The 20819-nt window shown below is 43.1% G+C and overlaps 1 non-coding gene across 1 annotated transcript; it reads right to left on the bottom strand.

Moving 5' to 3' along the window:
* Window positions 1–18928: 18928 nt before the first annotated feature.
* On the bottom strand, window positions 18929–19001 carry TRNAR-CCG (transfer RNA arginine (anticodon CCG)). The gene has a single exon. It is a non-coding gene; the product is annotated as a tRNA-Arg (tRNA).
* Between the last annotated feature and the right edge of the window lie 1818 nt (window positions 19002–20819).

Raw genomic sequence — 20819 nt, 5'->3', positions numbered from 1 at the left:
TAAATGAGCTCTAAGGAGGAGTTGTCTGTCTGGTCACAGGCTGACAATATGTTGGAGGGGGTCACTGTATCTGAAGACTGGTCCTCAAATTTCCTCAGTTTGAAACTCACTTTTGTCAACAGATCAGATTTGTGGAACCAACTCATGTTAACCAAACTCATAAAAGCAGATGTATAAACCAGAATATTGCTTATTGTTTTGTAATAGGGAGGATATAGCAAAGGTGAGTCAGAGGTCTAATTATTAATCAGAAGTTTCCCTGTTGAGAACTAAATCAAACTGCAGTTGAAGATGGGCTCGTCTTTCCTCATTCAAGTTTTAGAGGAGCAAATTCTCTGTTTCCTCCAAAAGAGTATATCTCTTCAATCACTACAAGTCTTACGTACATCAGAGTCAGTGTTTCCAGATTCTGGCCAAGATCAAAAAAACACTGTGAACTTTGTGCTTTGGGTTTACAATTTTGGGGGTGGGGAGGGGGCAGGTGTGCCAGGTCTTAGTTGTAGCGTGCGGAATCTCCCATCTTCATTGTGGCATCTGGAATCTTTTAGTTGCATGTGTGATATCTAGTTGCAGCATCTGGGCTCTAGTTCCCAACCAGGGATTGAACCCGAGTCCCCTGAATTGGGAGCTTGGAGTCTTAGCCACTGGACCACCAGAGAAGTTCCTGGGGGTTATAATTTACAGATGTCATTAGATTCTTTTCTTCCACACACTCTTTCTTTAAGTTAAGTGGAATAAAATTAATTAGGCTTAAGCTTTCTCAGTTACAACCACATCTCAGACATAGTTGCCTGAGATTATGTTCAAGTCACCCAGATCCAATTTGGGGTGTTCCCGAAACTCTTCTGTTTCAGGAATGTTGTGAATGAATGCCCTGAAGCCCACACCCTGAAATGTAGAGGCAGAGAGCTGACCAGAAGTCTCCTGGAGGCTCCTGGGGTGGCACCAGCCTGGAAGAACTTGCCAGGGTCCAAGGCTGGGTCTTGGGCAGCACACCACTTGCAGGCGCAGAAGCCATATTCATGGTGGAAAGCGCAAAGAGCTCCAAGAGACTGAACTATGTAAGCCAGAATGCCACTTTGTTAATTTACAAAAGATGACTCAGGCAGACCTGCAGTCTCGTGTCAGCCTGGCTAGCATTCTCTTTCTATAAACAAGTCACCTGGGAAGCCAAATTATCATCAGGGTGGTTAGTAATATAAACCAGGGTACAAGGATTTCGTTATATGATTGGAATGTTTAAAAGTATTGGTTTCTCACAGTGTATAATGTCCATCTCTCCATGCCCATCTTCCATGTGTCAGATGAAAGAATCTAAAACCCTAATTGCCTTCCTCTCCCCTGCCAATCTCTGGCATTTTGAGTGTATCTTTCCGCTTTGCAAATATTTGTTGAGCATCTACTGTGTGTTGAATAATAAAGAATTTGTGCCAGGTTCCTGGTACGGAGCTTCTAACTCTTGGAATTTCCCAAGTGAAGGAAACGTCTTAATTATCCATGAGCTTCCTGGATCACACCCGAGTTTATGCTAATGAGTGGACTCTTGGAGGGCCCCTTGATAACTTAGGGCTGGAATCTGACCATCAGAAACACCAACCATGCAATTAGAGGGTTGGGACTTTGAGCCAGCCTGACCTCCAGGGAGCAGAGGCTGGAGATTGGGTTCAATCGGATGGTCAGTGTTTTAATCCATCATGCCTGCTGAATGCAGTGACAACTCAGTGGGGCTTCTTGGTCAATGACCACGCTGATGTGCTAGGGAGCGGCGCAGTCTGCTCCATGGAGAAGCAACCCCAAAGCTATGCATTTGGGACCTTTCTAGATCTTGCCCTATGTATCTCTTCATTTGATTGGTACTGCTCTGTATCCTCTCTAGTGATCATAAGTTATAGCACTTTCCTGAGTTATTATAGAGAATTATCAAATCTGAGAGGAATCATGGGAACCCCCTAGGTTTGTACCCATCTGTCTGAAATAAGGGCAGTTTTGTTCTGGATCATCTGCCCTTTAATTAATGAGGTCTGCACCAACTCTGGATGGTTTCTGTCAGACCTGAATGGCAGCCCACCACTCGGTTTCAAACACCGTGTACCACGGGAATTCCCTGGCCATCCACTGGTTAGGACTTGGTGCTTTCACTGCTGGGGGCCAGGTTCAATCCCTGGTTGGGGAGCTGAGAACCCGCAAGCCTTATGGCACGGCCAAGAAAAAAAAAACCCACTATGTTCCAGGCGTTTTAGAAGCCAGAAATACCCACCACCATTATCATTTTTCAAAAAGAATATAGTACTATTGCTTTGGTTCCCATTTGGTAAGGGCTTCCCTGGTGGCTCAGAATCTGCCTGCAATGCTGGTGACCTGGGTTTGATCCCTGGCTTGGGAAGATCCCCTGGAGAAGGGAATGGCAACCCACTCCAGTATTCCTTCCTGGAGAATCCTCATGGACAAAGGAGCCATGGGGTCAAAAAGAGACATAATGAGCACCTAACACTTTTCACCAGATAGACCCAGGAGGGCAGGCATTGCAGGCTGAAACAACAGCACAAGCAAAGGCATGGGGGTACAAGAGAGCATGTGAGTCTGCTGCTGCTGCTGCTAAGTCGCTTCAGTCGTGTCCGACTCTGTGTGACCCCATAGACGGCAGCCCACCAGGCTCTGCCGTCCCTGGGATTCTCCAGGCAAGAATACTGGAGTGGGCTGCCATTTCCTTCTCCAATGCATGAAAGTAAAAAGTGAAAATGAAGCCACTCAGTCGTGTCCAACTCTTAGCGACCCCATGGACTGCAGCCTTCCAGGCTCCTCTGTCCATGGGATTTTCCAGGCAAGAGTACTGGAGTGGGTTGCCATTGCCTTCTCCGGCATGTGAGTCTACCCAGGCCCCAAAGCATGGCAGCTTCTTAGGAGGGAACCCTGATGGGGGACGTTGCTGAGAATCTTGATGACTATAGACGAACATTCCTCAGGCAATGGTAACTAGCTGCTTTATGTATTTAATTTTAGTTTTTGGCTGCTGCTGTGCACGTGGGATCTTAGTTCCCTGACCAGGGATTGAACCTGGGCTATGGCAGTGAAAGCACCCAGTCCTACCCACTGGACCGCCAGGGAATTCCCTAAATAGCTGCTTTTAAATCTTTATTTTGTTTTCCTATCACTGTCCATTATTGTAATGAAAAATTTGGAAAATAAAGAGTAGACACAAGAATTACTACCATCACCCTCAACAACCACTGCAATAATCCCATGTTTTCCTTCCAGGCTCTTTCTCAGATACCATTTTCACACAGATGCCTTCAGTGAACGAACGCTATTTTGGATCCTGTGTTGTTCACATGACACCATGACAAGGGCACGTTCCTATTTCACCTGTTGTGTATACAACTTTGTATTTAGCTTTTATTCGATGAAAATTAAAATACTATTGGGACTTCCCTGGTGGTCCAGTGGTTAAGACTGGCCCTTCCAAGACGGAGGCTGTAAGTCTGATCCCAGGTTGGGGTACTAAGATCTCACATGCACAGCATAGCCAGATATGTTTTTTTTTTTTACAAATTAAAATATATTACACACTCTTTGTAGATTTGCAATCTCCTAAATGCGTAATATGTTCTCACTTAGACAAATCATCACTTGTACATTTTAGACTGTTTTTAATTTTTGCTGTTGTAAAACGTTCCGTGCCCCATTAACAAAGGAATGAATGTATTGAGACATACTGAAATACTGCTGCTGCTACTGCTGCTGCTAAGTCGCTTCAGTCGTGTCCGACTCTGTGCAAGCCCATAGACGGCAGCCTACCAGGCTCCTCCGTCCATGGGATTTTCTAGGCAAAAGTACTGGAGTGGGGTGCCATTGCCTTCTCCACTGAAATTCTGTAGAGCAGCATTTCTCCACCTGCCACTTTTGACATATTGAGCAAGATAATTCTTTGTTGTGCATTCTTCACCAATATCTCTGGCTTTATCTACTGAATACCAGTAGTGCCTCCCCACCTCCAGTTGTGACAACCTAAACTGTCTCCAGACATTGCCAGATGTCTCTTGGAGACAGAATTGTAAACCATATTCAGTGCTAGACAGCAATGAAAATAAATGAGCTACAACTACAAAAGCAAAATATAGATGAATCTCATAAACGTGGTATCAAGTAAAAGGAGTCTGACACAAAAGGCTATATGCTAAGGACTTCCCTGGTGGCCCAGTGGTGGAGACTCTACGCTTCCAGTGCAGGGGGCTTGGGTTTCATCTCTGATTGGGGAACTGAGATGCTACATGCCAAGATGCATGGCCAAAAAAAAAAAAAAACAAAACTGTTTATAGTGTAATTTCATTTAATTTCTCTACACTCACAAATAGACAAAGTTAATTTATGGTGTTAAAAGTCAGGCTGTGCTTATCCTGGGGATAGGTAATGACTAGAAAGAATATCTGAGTGGGTGGGGGGATGAGTTCTTTGGTGTTGAAGTTTTATCTATTAATTTCTCATATCTTAAATGACAAATATTACTGTTTGTATAGTAGAATCTATTGGTTATTTTTTTGTTATGTCTTCCATCCCTTTATAAAAGTCTTTAAAATCTATATTATTGTTGTTCAGTCACTCAGTAGTGTCCGACTCTTGGCGATCCCGTGGACTGCAGCATGCCAGGCTTCCCAGTCCTTCATGATCTCCCAGAGCTTGCTCAAACTCATGTCCATCGAGTCGGTGATGCCATCCAACCTTCTCATCCTCTGTCATTCCCTTCTCCTCCTGCCTTCAATGTTTCCCAGAAATCAGGGTCTTTTCCAATGAGTCGGCTCTTTGCATCACGTGGCCAAAGTATTGGGGCTTCGGCTTCAGCATCAGTCCTTCCAATGAATATTCAGGACTGATTTCCTTTAGGATGGACTGGTTGGATCTCCTTGCAGTCCAAGGGACTCTCAAGAGTCTTCTCCAAAAAAAAAAAAAAAAGTCTTCTCCAACACCACAGTTCAAAAGCATCAATTCTTCGGCGCTTAGGCACTCAGCTTTCTTTATAATCCAGCTATCACATCCATACATGACTACTGGAAAAACCATAGCCTTGACTAGACGGACCTTTGTTGGCAAAGTAATGTCTCTGCTTTAAATATGCTGTCTAGGTAGGTCATAGTTTTTCTTCCAAGGAGCAAGCGTCTTTTAGTTTCATGGCTGCTGTCATCATCTCTAGTGATTTTGGAGCCCAAGAAAATAAAGCCTGTCACTGTTTCTATTGTTTCCCCATCTATTTGCCATGAAGTGATGGGATCAGATGCCATGATCTTCGTTTTGTGCATGTTGAGTTTTAAGCCAGCTTTTTCACTCTCCTTTTTCACTTTCATCAAGAGGCTCTTTAGTTCCTCTTCGCTTTCTGCCATAAGGATGATGTTATCTGCATATCTGAGGTTACTGTATATGATTAGTACATATTCATAGCAGAATAACTAGCTATAACAGATAAAAAGAGAAAAAATCAACTAAGTCCTGTTGCCTAGAAAAAACTACTCTAAATATATTTTTTTTTCTTTTAAATATTTTTATGGGTCAATTTCCAGATGTTTTTCCTACATATATGTGCACATGTAAATATTTCTTTCTATAAAAATGGGGTCATGGTATGTATATATTTTATGACATGATTTAAAATTTTTTAATGATATGGTAAGGTCTTTTCATTTCAATAAATATAAGATTCCATAATCATTTATTTTATTTTTCCTTAGCCATGCCCCAAGGCATGTGGGATCTTGTTCCCCAACCAAGGATCAAACCCGAACCTCCTAAATTGGAAGCTCAGAGTCTTATTTATTGGATGACCAGGGCTGTCCCTCCATGATCATTTTTAATGACTGAATTCCTAGACTATTATATTGCTGAGTCAAAAAATATGATAATTTCAATATTTTTGCTACATATTGCTGAATTATTCCCCAGATATGTATCAGTTTACACTGACCATCCACAGTGTAGCTCTGTAATAATATTTCTCCACACTGGAGATATCCAGTTATCATTATTTTTTACCAAATCATCATTATTTGATATCTTTGCTGTTCTGAACAGTTTGTTAAGATTTCTCTTTTTAAAAAAGTTTACAATTTTTTTTGTTAGTGATATTGCACATTTTTTTTCATAGATTTATTGGCTATTTGGATTTCTTTTGTTAATGACCTGTTCATATTCTTTGTCTATGTATTGGAATGATCAGACTTTCATTTATGATTTAAAGAACTGTTCATAGCTTCAGAATTTTCACCCTTTGTTCATTATATATATTGTAAATATCTCCTCATATAATTTTGTTTGATTTTAAGCTTTTCACTGATTTTTTTGACCATAGAACTTTTAAATTTTCTGTAGTAAAATCCATCAATCTTTTGTTTAAATTTCCCTGGTGTCTTTTTGGATCTTGCTCAGAAAGGCTTTTTTTAAATCAAAATTATATATATATTTTAGTTCAGTTCAGTTCAGTCACTCAGTCATGTCCAACGCTTTGCGACCCCATGGACTGCAGCACACCAGGCTTCCGTGTCCATCACTAACCCCCAGAGTTTACTCAAACTGATGTTCATTGAGTCAGTGATTCCATCCAACCATCTCATCCTTTGTCATCCCCTTCTCCTCCTGCATCAGGGTTTTTACAAAGGAGTCAGCTCTTCGCATCAGGTGGTCAAAGTATTGGAGTTTCAGCTTCAACATCAGTCCTTCCAATAGGACTGATTTCCTTTACGATGGACTGGTTGGATCTCTCCGCAGTCCAAGGGACTCTCAAGAGTCTTCTCCAACACCACAGTTCAAAACCATCAATTCTTCGGTGCTCAGCTTTCTTTATAGTCCAACTCTCACATCCATACCTGACTACTGGAAAAGCCATAGCTTTGACTAGATGGACCTTTGTCGGCAAAGTAATGTCTCTGCTTTTTAATATGCTGTCTAGGTTGGTTACAACTTTCCTTCCAAGGAGTAAGCATCTTTTACTTTCATGGCTGCAGTCACCATCTGCAGTGATTTTGGAGCCCCAAAATATAAAGTCTGTCACTGTTTCCACTGTTTCCCCATCTATTTTCCATGAAGTGATGGGACCAGATGCCATGATCTTCCTTTTGTGCATGATGAGTTGTAAGCCAACTTCTTCACTCTCCTCTTTCACTTTCATCAAGAGGCTCTTTAGTTCTTCTTCACTTTCTGCCATAAGGCTGAAAGTGTCATCTGCATATCTGAGGTTATTGATATTTCTCCCGGCAATCTTGATTCCAGCTTGTGCTTCAACCAGCCCAGCGTTTCTCATGATGTACTCTGCATAGAAGTTAAATAAGCAGGGTGACAGTATACAGTCTTGACATACTCCTTTCCCTATTTTGTACCAGTCTGTCTTTCCATGTCCAGTTCTAACTGTTGCTTCTTGACCTGCAAACAGATTTCTCAGGAGGCAGGTCAGGTGGTCTGATATTCCCATCTCTTGAGGAATTTTCCACAGTCTGTTGTGATCCACACAGTAAAAGGCTTTGACATAGTCAATAAAGAAGAAATAGGTGTTTTTCTGGAACTCTCTTGCTTTTCCAATGATCCAGCAGACGTTGGCAATTTGATCTCTGGTTCCTCTGCCTTTTCTAAAACCAGCTTGAACATCTGCAAGTTCACCGTTCACGTACTGTTGAAGCCTGGCTTGGAGAATTCTGAGCATTACTTCACTAGCGTGTGAGATGAGTGCGATTGTGTGGTAGTTTGAGCATTCTTTGGCATTGCCTTTCTTTGGGATTGGAATGAAAACTGACCTTTTCCAGTCCCATGGTCACTGCTGAGTTTTCCAAATTTGCTGGCATGTTGAGTGCAGCACTTTCACAGCATCATCTTTCAGGATTTGAAATAGCTCAACTGGAACTCCATCATCTCCACTAGCTTTGTTAATAGTGATGCTTCCTAAGGCCGACTTGACTTCGCATTCCAGGATGTCTGGTTCTAGGTGAGTGATCACACCATTGTGATTATTTGGGTCATGAAGATCTTTTCTAGATGAACCTTTGTCGGCAAAGTAACGTCTCTGCTTTTTAATATAAGGTCCAGGTTGGTCATAGCTTTTCTTCCAAGGAGCAAGTGTCTTTTAATTTCATGGCTGCAGTCCCCATCTGCAGTGATTTTGGAGCCTAAGAAAATAAAGCCTGTCACTGTTTCCATTGTTTCCCCATCTATTTGCCATGAAGTGATAGGACCGGATGCCATGATCTTTGTTTTCTGAATGTTGAACTTTAAGCCAACTTTTTCACTCTCTTTCACTTTCACCAAGAGGATCTTTAGTTCTTTGCTTTATGCCATAATGATGGTCCCGGCAATCTTGATTCTAGTTTGTGCTTCATCCAGCCCAGCATTTCGCATGATGTACTCTGCATAGAAGTTAAATAAACAGGGTGACAACATACAGCTTTGACATACTCCTTTCCCAACTTGAAACCAGTCCATTGTGGTTCTAACCATTGCTTCTTGACCTGAATATAGATTTCTCAAGAGGCAGGTAAGGTGCTCTGGTATTCCCATCTCTTTAAGAATTTTTTACAGCTTGCTGTGACCCACACAGTCAAAGGCTTTGACATAGTCAATAAAGAAAAAGTTTTTCTGGAACTCTTTTGCTTTTTTGATGATCCAGTGGATGTTGGCATTTGACTTCTGGTTCCTCTGCCTTTTCTAAAACCAGCTTGAACATCTGGAAGTTCACGGTTCACATACCGTTGAAACCTGGCTTGGAGAATTTCGAGTATTACTTTGTTAGAGTGTGAGATGAGTGCAATTGTGTGGTAGTTTGAACATTCTTTGGCATTGCCTTTCTTTGGGATTGGAATGAAAACTGACCTTTTCCAGTCCTGTGGTCACTACTGAGTTTTCCAAACTTGCTGGTATATTGAGTGCAGCATATAAAGATCATTAACTTCTAATAAATGTAGGTCTCTTTCTGGACTTTCTTCTCTGTTATTTCATCTGTTTATTTTGGTGCCTACAATGGGACATTATTATAATGATCTTATAATATAGCTCTATTTTCAAAAATTGTTTTGACTGTTATAGTTTTTCTTTTTCCCAAGTGAACTTCAAGGTTATTCTGCTAAATTGAAAAAAAAAAAATGACCCTGGGATTTCTCTGGCAATCCAGCGGTTAAGACCCCATGTTTCTACTGCAGAGGTCACAGGTTTGATCCTTAATCTGGGAACTAAGATTCTGCATGACTCACAGTGTGGCCAAAAAAAAAAAATAACCAACACAATTTGCATTAAATTAAAATTCCACTAAATACATAGATTTGTAAAGGAATTGGCAACTGTCATGTATTATCTTTGTAGTCATGAAAATCGAATATCTCCTCATTTTTTAACCTCTTCTCTCTGTTAGAATATTATCATTTTCTTCACCTAAGCGCTAACCATCTCCTGGGTAATATAAAAAGATCTTTTTTCCTTTATATTTTCTAACTGGTTTTGGTAGGTGTATAGAAAGGGTACTGATTATACCTGATCATATATATATATATATACACTGATATATATCGATATTTATTGCTTATGTCCCAATTTGTATATATACAAAAATATTTCAAACTGTTTGCCATAGATTCCCTTGGGTTTTCTCAGGAGAAAACTGTAAAATTTTGAAGTAGTGGTATTTTGCCTCTTCCTCTCAAATATTTGTAAAACTTTCATATTGCATTGATGAGAACTTCAGTTCAGTTCAATTCAGTCGCTCAGTCATGTCTGACTCTTTGCAACCCCATGAATTGCAGCACACCAGGCCTCCCTGTCCATCACCAACTCCCAGAGTTCACTCAGACTCACGTCCATGGAGTCAGTGATGCCATCCAGCCATCTCATCTTCTGTCGTCCCCTTTTCTTCTTGCCTCCAATCCCTCCCAGCATCAGAGTCTTTTCCAATGAGTCAACTCTTCACATGAGGTGGCCAAAGTACTGGAGTTTCAGCTTTAGCATCATTCCTTCCAAAGAAATCCCAGGGCTCATCTCCTTCAGAATGAACTGGTTGGATCTCCTTGCAGTTCAAGGGACTCTCAAGAGTTTTCTCCAACACCACAGTTCAAAAGCATCAGTTCTTCGGCGCTCAGCCTTCTGCACAGTCCAACTCTCATATCCATACATGACCACAGGAAAAACCATAGCCTCGAGTAGACAGACCTTAGTTGGCAAAGTAATGTCTCTGCTTTTGAATATGCTGTCTAGGTTGGTCATAACTTTCCTTCCAAGAAGCAAGTGTCTTTTACTTTCATGGCTGCAGTCACCATCCACAGTGATTTTGGAGCCCTCCAAAATAAAGTGTGACACTGTTTCCACTGTTTCCCCATCTATTTCCCATGAAGTGATGGGACCTGTGATGAGAACTTCATGAGCTATTAAATAATCTCAATCATAGTCATCATCTTTGCATTATAAGTAGTTCTCATTTTCAGGGAACACCTCAAGTATTTCACTTTCAAATGAATAAAATTTCACTTTAGTTCAGGGATGTCCACACCATTTCAGCTTGGAAATCTGACAGACACCCCTCTTCTTTTATTGCTTTCTTAATACTACTGATCTGATTGTGTCTTCCACGTACTTTACCTTCTCACTCGTCGTTTTTATCTCTTTATCTTTTTCCTTTTCATTCTGATTTCATTTTCAGTAACATCAACTATATGTTTGGCTGTGCCTCGAATGTATGATTTCTTAGTTCTCTGACTAGGGATAGAACCCATGCCCCCTGCTGTGGAAGCACAGAGTCTTACATACTGGACTGCCAGGGAAGTCTCCTAGTTGGTTCTTTTTCTGTTGTTCACCCTGTTGTTCTTTCAACCCAGTCTACTCCCTGCTTGTAATTTCCTGATTCACAAGAACAATTGCTTCTTGTTCTTTTTTGAAAAATATCTGTTCCTTGAAATTGTCTTTGGGATTCTTTGTCATCTTTATTTGAGGTATATCTTCCTCTGAGCATTTTTAAGGGGGGATTTAATAGAAGGAGTTCCCTGCTGGTCCACAGATTCCAGCACTTTCACTGCCAGGACCCAGGTTTAATCCCTGGTTAAGGAACTAGGATCCTGCAAGCCATGCAGCACAGCCAAAAAAAAGATAGAAAAAAGAAAGCTATTTTTTAAAAACAAATGCATTCCATTGTTTTTATATATATATAATTTTAATGTATTTATTTGTTCTTGGCTACACTGGGTCTTCATTGCTTTACATAGCCTTTCTCTAGTTGTGACAAGTGGGTGCTACTCGATGACGGTGTGCAGTCTTCTCATTGCAGAAGCCTCACTTACTGGGGCACACGGGCTGTAGGCAGATGGGCTTCAGTAGTTGCGGCTTGTGGACTCTAGGGTAGGGGCCCTGTGGTTGTAGTGCTCAGGGTTAGTTGCTCCACAGGCGGCACATGGAATCCTTTTGGACCATCGACAGAAGCGGTGTTCCCTGCATTGGCAGGCAGATTCCCATCCTCTGTGCCACCAGGGAAGTCCAAAAGACAGCTATTGAGAATAATATAATGAATACCTGCATAAGCATGGCCCAGTTTTATCAAACCTTAATAATTTTTCCATATTTGCTTCTTTTTCAATGCTTAAAAATTACAGATATCATTGGTGGTGGCCAGTCTCCTGGATGACTGGCCTCTAGTGACCCCTGCTTCTCTGTGTTCACGCCTTGTGTAGTCCCCCTGCACTGTATGTCCCCTGTAGATGTAGCGGGACTGGTCTGAGTGGCCCATAGCATATGGAAGAAGTGATAATAAACGCTTCCAAGTCTAGGTTACAAAAAGACTGAACTCTCACCTCTTTCTGTTTTCATCACATAATTTTATTTCTTCTTAGCATGCCCCTCCTTCTTCACTCTCAAAATCTCATCCTTTCTCTTAGATCATTTCCCCTGAGGGAAGCCAGATGCTGTAATGTTATCAGACAGTCCAAAGAGGCCCATGGCCAGGAAGCCACTGAAGTCCTCAGCCAACAGCCAGTGAGAAGCTGAGGTCTGCCAACAGCTGGTAAGTGAACATGAAGTCAGATCCTCTCCCAGTTGAGCCTCCAGATAAGACTGCAGCCCCAGCCCAGAGCTTGACTGGTCTCCTCCTGAGGGACCTGAACCATCTGGTAAACCATTCCCAGATTCCTGGGGCAGAGGAAGTATGAGTAATAAGTGTTTATTGTTTTAAGCTGCTAAATTCTGGGGTAATTCATTTTGCAGTAGTAGGTAACTAATACAGGGTTGAAGGCCCCTTAGGCTCCTCCCTAATCCAATTTCTTTTCCTTCCCAGAGATAATCTTTATGCTGAACTGGGGGTCTCCACCATTCTACTGAATGTTTTTCCTATTATGACTGTGCTAGCTGCCACTGTAAAAAGATATCATCAATTAATGTTGAGGAGTTTAAAAAATTATAATTCTAAGTTTTGCTACATTCCATAAAATACGCACTTGTAGTTCAATAACAGAGAAGGCAATGGCACCCCACTCCAGTACTCTTGCCTGGAAAATCCCATGGATGGAGGAGCCTAGTGGGCTGCAGTCCATGGGGTCGTGAAGAGTCAGACAGGACGGAGCGACTTCACTTTCACTTTTCACTTTCATGCATTGGAGAAGGAAATGGCAACCCACTCTAGTGTTCTTGCCTGGAGAATCCCAGGGATAGGGGAGCCTGGTGGGCTGCCGTCTATGGGATCGCACAGAGTTGAACATGACTGAAGCGACTTAGCAGCAGCAGCAGTTCAATAAATGATCTCTGAAATGAATGATAATAAAGTTGGGGAACTTTTCCTTTTTTAATGTGGGAATTGCCTAGTCTAATGTTATAATGAAACGTAAAAGAAAATCTATTGTTAATAATAGCTTGCACCTACTGAACACTGTTCCAAGTATTAAATCTTTGTATAAAATATTTTTTATAAATCTTTGTACAAACATATGAGCTTTTACTTTTATTATCCCAGATTAGGGATAAGAGAAAAGTTAAGTACCTTGCCCGGGGTTATACAGCTAGTAATCAATGGATACCAAAACCATTAGCTACTATCAGTCTGTAGAAATTAAAAAGAAGGGGAAAGATACAATTAACATAAATGCAGCTGTTAGAGGCCTCCTCTGCAAATGACCATGAGGTCTAAGTGGATCATCATAACTGCCTTCTTCCATCATTAATTCTGTGTTTCTACCCTCCGTTGGGCAAGGCTCAGTGCTTGGTAGGGAGACTCAAAACTTTATTCCTGTAAGACTTGTGTTCTCGGCAGTCCTGTCGTTATTGGATTGCTGTACTTTCCCATTAACTGAGTCTTTGGGACAAGAGCACACTAAGATGTACCTCCCATGAGTCCTTGGATTCCTCTTTCCTCCACTAAGTAGCAGAGCCATTTGCCCCTTGGTAATCACATCATTCACGGGACTGTCAGAGCTGGGGCTGCTGTAACCAAGTACCACAGCCTGAGTGGCTTATACAACAGACATTTGTTTCTCACAGTCCTGGGGCTGGAACTCTGAGATCAGGGTGTCAGTGTGGCTGGATTTTGGTGAGAGCTCTCTTCCTGGCTCACAGATGGCTGCCTTCTTGCTGTATTCTCACACGAGAGAGAGAGAGAGCGCAGCAGAGAGATGGAGAAAGGGCGCCAGACACTTCTCCTTCTCATAAGGACACTGATCCATCACGGGGCTCCACCCTCGTGACCTCATCTGAAAGCCTCACCTCCCCATAGGGTAACACTGTGACTTTCACCAGTCGATTTGGGGGTAACATAAATATTCAGCTCATAAAACTGACACCCCCTCCCCTTCTCCGCCTGTTGATTCAGCAGCCTGGGGGTCCCAGATGGTCAAGGGGCAGCCTCATCTCCAGTTGAATGGAGCCATAATAGTGTCTCCTGGCCTAAACATCTCTCCACTGGTCACTAGGACCTCTGGACCCACTGAGCCTCTGCCAAGGAAAGCAAAAAAAACGAAATAAATCTTCCAGTGAATCATTAGCAGTCATAGTGGGAGAAGCCACCCCTACCTCCTCTCCTTAGTTCCTGGACCGGCGCATCCTGGCAATGTCTAAGTCCAGGAATGGTAGTGCTAACAGAAGCCCTGCAAGCAAGGAAGGCAAATCCAGACCCAGAACACGTGTCTGTCCCTGTGAGGACCGGCTGCTGTCCGCACATCCCAGACTCACTGCAAACAAGAGATTATTGTTTTGCCTCTCAGGATGCGACCCTCCCCTTGAAGAAGCGCCCTCTGCTGGCCTTTCCTAAGATCTGCGGCCACGGGCATGCTCTTGTAATTGGCATCTATCAGTCTTGGTTCCTTACGCTTTTATTTGAGGAACCTTTCTCCTTTTATTTGAGGAGTTGAGATGCCTCCTGGTTTCACTGATGGAGGTGTTTGTGGTTCTGCTTCTCATCCCCCTTGTGCTTTTGTAGGATTTCTGAGAGAAGTGGAGAAAAGTGGCAACCGTACTGTAATCTGGTAAAATTTTAAAATATGACAATTCCGAATGTTTATATTATTGGATTGTATTTTAATATTAATCCTGGTGTACTTTCTGACATTCTTATATGAGTTTGGAAAATTTGGCTGGATATAATACTAATATTTATCGCTTGACCCACTCCTCACTTTGCCTGAAATTGTGTGCATGAATGCTCAGCTGTGTCCAACTCTTTGGGACCCCGTGGACTGCAGCCCGCCAGGCTCCTCTGTCCATAGAGTTTTCCAGGCAAGACTACTGGAGTGGGTTGCCATTTCCTACTCCAGGGAATCTTCCCGACCCAGGGATCAAACCTGCATCTCTTGTGTCTACTGCATTGACAGGTGGATTGCTTACCATTGAGCCACCTGGGAAGCCCTTGCCCCTGAGATTGCTTGGGGACAAAGAAAAAAGTGATTAAAATGGGGACAATTAGAAAGGCCCTAATATGTTTTTCATGAGGTATATCAATAATATAGTCATACCATCCCTCTTTCTCAAGCCTCTAAGGCAATTCTTAGATGAGGAGCCAGCTCATTCTTTGTTATGGGGCTGTCCTGTGTGCTGTAAGATGGCAAGGTCACCATGTCTGCCAAGGAACCTCAGAAGGCTAGGTGAGTATTAGCTGCAATACCTGCCGCCCCAGTCTTAGTCAGTGATGGAAAAACCATCTCAGAACTGTCTCAATTGGCCATTTATGTTTGATAGTATGAGACTGGTTGATGATAAGCAATGCATCGTAAAACTTTCAGATGGAAAAGAGAATGTTTTGTGGACCATTTGTTTTTGGGTATCTGTGTGTGGCAGTTTTAAGTTGTTAGTTCTTAAAATTTTTTAAATGGCAACAACTGGACCAAAAATCTGTCAGAGAATTTTGAGACTCATTAAAACCAAATTCAATGAGAGGATAAAAAAAAAAAAACCAACAGTCTTCATCACCTAAAATCAACAGTGACCATGGACTATGGAAAACTCAAAATAAAATGTGCAACGTTTGTGCTGAGGAAAGGTGCCGATGTTTTGTGTGGCTAGTTGGTATGCAAGCCTCTTTTTAAGAAATTACCTCTTCCCCTTAATGGGAAGAATTGATGGGAGGGTGATTCCTCTGTGGCCCCATGAATCAACAGGAGAAAGTTGGGCCACTTGTAAGCTTTTCCCGGGAAGCTTGATTCTGGAGCAAGTGACCCTGGGATGATGAAAGCCATCAGAGGCACCTTTTGCAAGTCTAGCTGCATGGCAAGTGGCAAGGATGGCAGCAGTGGTGGCCTCTTGGCAGGTGGCTGGCCCTGGGAGTCACTGTGCTTCCAGCTTCTTCTTTTGGGGGGCCTTTGGTGTGTCCTTTGAGTCTTGCTGGCCCCCACAACTGGTCCTCCAGTTTTTCCCACCCCCGTTTAGTAAGCACCCCCCTTCCCCATGGCTTTCCAATGAGTTCTCTTTTGCTTTGCTCAGGTTGGGCTGGTTTGTTTTCATTGTTAGAAACAAGAGGGAATTAGCAAAGGAGACTGAGAAGCTGATTGGACAACTGAGAAAAAGGAGATTTTTCTGGAAGCCTGTGAAAAAACGGTTTGTTTCAGGAAGGAACTGGCCAAGAGTTTCAAACTTCAGGGCAAAGTCAAGCAAGAGAAGGAGTGAAAGGTATCTCTTAAACTTGCCAATTCAGAGGTCAGTATCTGGGAGGAATGTGTCCAGCGACAGGGGAGCAAGGAGTACCTGCCAGGTGGAAGGAAGGAAACCCTGGGTGTGCAGGAGCTGCCCTGAGGCAGCTTGGCTGTGTGGAGGGAGGTGCCATGGTACCACCTGTCTGCCAGGTGCCCAGGACCAAGGGTGAGCTTTTAAAGAATAGAGAAACTGTAGAATGTTCGGGGGCTCAAAGGAAAGCCGGGAGAAGGAAACTAAAGTTATAGACAGGGTGGGGGGGTGGAATTAATGGGCTTACACCTTTTAAATGTTTACTAAGTGTGGTGGTTCAGATGGTAAAGAATCTGCTTGTCATGCAGGGGACCCAGGGATTGAACCTGGGTTGGGAAGATCCCCTGGAGAAGGGAACAGCTACCCACTCCAGTACTCTGGCCTGGAGAATTCCATGGACTGTATGGTCCATGGGGTTGCAAAGAGTCGGACACGACTGAGCGACTTTCACTTTCACATCACCAATACTCTTGCCTGGAGAATTCCATGGACAGAGGAGCCTGGGGGGCTATACAGTCCATGGGGTCGCAAAGACTTGGACCCCACTCACACTTTGTTTTTTTCACTCTAGTATGAGACAAGTTTCCTGAGGAGAAGGGGGTTCAAAGCAAAATCAGAGGGAAGGAATGGCTTGGGACTGGAGGAGGGACATCCTCTCCATGTGAGACAAAAAAGGGAAGAAATGGGGGAGATGGTGGAGGTGAGGGAAGGCGAAAACGTCGAACTTGCATTGAATGACTTGAATCCGGGGTGTTCAGTAGGCATTGACTTCAGCTGGGATGAACTATGGTGAGTGAGTCACAAAAACACCTGCCAGAGAGAAGGCCCGGGGCTGAGACGAGAGGTTGGCGGAGGTAGGGGAGTTGAGTGAGCTCGCTGGAGGCCTGAGCAGGCCAGTCAGAAGCCCAAAGCATGGAGAGCCTGTGAGGAGTTAGTCTTGCCCAGCCCTCAGGCTGAGGGTTGTGTGTCAGAGCAATCTTGCCTTGGGACCAGGGAGACAGTGTCGCTGTCCGTTGTCCCCAGATGCTTCCCACAGGTGGAAAGTGGAGACAAGGAAATTCTAATTTTTTAAGGACCTACTGTAGCAAGGACCTAATGTGGCCACCAACTCTGAGGCACCAGGAATGGAGCTGGAAATCATGCCCTGGGCTTATTCATTTGTTAGTCTGTTCTGGCTTTTAAATTTAGCACCATCTTGCTAATCTTAAAAGGGGGCAGGGGGTGGTGGTGGTAAAGGTATCAGCTAAAATTTCCCATTGATTGTTTAGCTTTTTTTCTTGAATAAATGTTTAATTTTGGAATAATTTCAGATTTAATGTTAATAATTTCATAAAGCTTGCAAAGAGGGCTCCCATATACCCTTCAGTCAGTTTCCCCTAATGCTACCATCTTATATTACCATGTACCTTTGTCACAATTAAGAAATCAACATTGGTATAAATCACTGCAGATGGTGACTACAGCCATGAAATTAAGACACTTGCTCCTTGGAAGAAAAGCTATGACAAACATAGACAGCACATTAAAAAGCAGAGACATTACTTTGCAAACAAAGGTCCATCTAGTCAAAGCTATGGTTTTTCAGTAGTCACATATGGATCTGAGAGTTGGACTATAAAGAAAGCTGAGCACTGAAGAATTGATGCTTTTGAACTGTGGTGTTGGAGAAGACTCTTGAGAGTCCCTTAGACTGCAAGGAGATCAAACCAGTCCATCCTAAAGGAAATCAACTCTGAATATTCATTGGAAGGACTGATGCTGAGGCTGGAGCTCCAATACTTTGGCCACCTGATGAGAAGAACTGACTCATTAGAAAAGACCCTGATGCTGGGCAAGACTGAAGGCAGGAGGAAAAGGGGACGACAGAAGATGAGATGGTTGGATGGCATCACTGTCTCAATAGACATGAGTTTGAGCAAGCTCCAGGAGTTGGTGATGGACAGGGAAGCCTGGTGTGCTGCAGTCCATGGGGTTGAAAAGAGTCAGATGTGACTGAACTGAACTGATAATTGTGCGTAGCTAAATTGCAGAATCTACTCAGATTCCACTGGTTTTCCCCCTACCGTCCTTTATCTGTCTCAGGCTCAAACCCAGGATCCCCACATAGCATTTATTATTTGTTTTTTCAAAAGTAGGACTTAACTCTGTGCTATTTCTCTTGTACAAGTTTTACAAGAAGAGTTTGAACTTTTCAAGATCGTCAGCCGAACCAGTCTGGAAAGCTTAAACTCTGATTACATTTCTTTTATTACACTAATTTGCAAATCAAATACACACACACACACAAACCTTACGTTTCAACCACAGGTTGCTGTTCATTGTACTTTAAGGACAAAAACCATAAATTATATTATATTTGTATGTTTTAACAGTTTCTTATAAATTCTCCTTAGTTCTAGAAATGTTTGCAGCCAGCACAATTGGATCTGCTCACACACGCCTTGGGATAAGGATGGGGAGGCAGTTTTCCATGTGTGCCTGCCCATGATGAAATGCATTTTTAAAAGACAGAAAAAGAGATGATGCCATCTATCCAGCTAGCATTTGGTGTTTCCTAAGGCTTTTTTCTTTAAAAGATGAATATAAACTAGGCAAGAGTAAATGCTTCTCTTTTGGGCCACATGTTAGTTTTCTCTTGCAAGGTCTCAATTGCACTACAGCTGAGAATGCATTTCCGATTTGTAAATACAACAGCCGTGGAGATCGCAGCAGAGAAAGCGAAATCACGACATTTCAAAATCTACTTTTGTGCCCATCATTGCTTTTCTCTCCACCAAAACTAATCTTGGTGCGACCCAGATGGGACTCGAACCCACAATCCCCAGCTCCGGAGGCTGATGCCTTATCCATTAGGCCACTGGGTCACCACAGGATCCGGGTTCTCACACCGTCCTCTTACGTGATGCCATCATCGTGCCCCGCCCCCGCGCTTTGTGGCCTCACGTCAGGCTGCTTGCGATTTGGGAATCGCCGCCAGTGGCTGCAGCACGCGCCTGCGCCTTCGGCCTGGCCCGCCGCCCTAGTCTCTAGGCGCATGCGCATGAGCTACCTCGGCGCCGCCGCGCTGTCCTGGTACTGCTCGGCAGGCACGCAGGCGGGTCTGGGTATCTGTGGGAGGGGCGTGCTTTTCCTTAGGTTCTTTTCGGGAAGGGTCTCAGTCTTGACTGTATACTAGACGCTCTTGGGGGGAACTTTAAACAAAATTCCAATGCATGGCCTCCCCCACCCCCGTTCTAATTGTTTACCCGGGCAGGCCCAGGCCTCTGCATTTCGGCATGTCTGCCGCTTTCCTCTAGCGTGAGGTCCCCACAGCCTTCCCGTCCCTAACAGTCTCCCCCTTCTCCTTTGCCGCGTTTGTTCTATATATGTTAATTGGATAACTTTTTATGTGCTGGGAACTGTCGGGGGTTTCCAGGGTGAACAGGCTTTTCTTTAAATCTGCCCCGCTGCTCCACTCACCTACATCCATATTTCTCCCCATCTCTTCTTTCCCTCCAGATTAAAGAGAAAATAAACAACAAGGTCCCTACATACAAAATAATGCGAATTTTGTTTTTATCTTAAAACTAGATGTTGGATAAAGATTTAGAGATTTTATGGTTCCATGCATAATACCTTTTTGCTTGTTGCACGTAAATGTGCTGCTTTTATTTTTTTTTTATACACTTCTTTCTTTTTAGACACATAATACCTGTTCACTGTAAAATTGTTTAAATAAAAATAAATAAATAAATAAAATTGTTTAAATAGGGGTGAGCCAAGCAAAGAAAATTGAAACTGACTATAATTCTAGTGTTCAGAGTCAACCACTGTTAACATTTTGGTGTGTTTTTTTCCAATTTTATGTGTCTGTGTGTCATGTCAGTTTTACTACCTGTGGATCCTGAGTCATCCTGGAAATACTTTTCACAGACACTAGGACATTATCAGTGAATAATAACTAATCACACAGCAACGATGGTGCAGACGCGATGCTAAGTAGAACTGCCACATTATTGAGTCCAGGCAGTCAGACTAAGCTAGTAATAATAGTTAGGCTTCACCTTTGTGCAGTGGAGGGGGCGTGGTTGTTGGCTAGCTTCACTTAAGAACGTCTTTGATAGTCAGTTCAGTTTAGTTCAGTCGCTCAATCATGTCCGACTCTTTGCGACCCCATGGACTGCAAAATGCCAAGCCTCCCTGTCCATCACTCAAACTCATGTCCATTGAGTCAGTGATGCCATCCAACCTTCTCCTCCTCTGTTGTCCCCCTCTCCTGCCTTCAATCTTTCCCAGCATCAGGGTCTTTTCTAATGAGTCAGTTCTTCTCATCAGGTGGCCAAAGTATTGGAGTTTCAGCTTCAACATCAGTCCTTCCAGTGAACATTCAGGACTGATTTCCTTTAGAATGGAGTGGTTGGATCTCCTTGCAGTCCAAGGGACTCTCAAGGGTCTTGTCCAACACCACAGTTCAAAACCATCAATTCTTCTGCGCTCAGCTTTCTTCATAGTCCACAACTCTCACACCCATACATGACCACTGAAAAAAACAGCTTTGACTAGACGGACCTTTGTTGGCAAAGTAATGTCTCTGCTTTTTAATATGTTGTCTAGTTTGGTCATAACTTTTCTTCCAAGGAGCAAGCGTCTTTTAATTTCATGGCTGCACCATCTGCGGTGATTTGAAGTCCAAGAAAATAAAG

The sequence above is a fragment of the Bos taurus genome, chromosome 19, assembly GCF_002263795.3.
Source record: "Bos taurus isolate L1 Dominette 01449 registration number 42190680 breed Hereford chromosome 19, ARS-UCD2.0, whole genome shotgun sequence".
Classification (NCBI taxonomy): Eukaryota; Metazoa; Chordata; class Mammalia; order Artiodactyla; family Bovidae; genus Bos; species Bos taurus.
The sequence above is the reverse complement of the archived record's forward strand: the minus strand, read 5'-3'. Positions and strand labels throughout refer to the sequence as shown.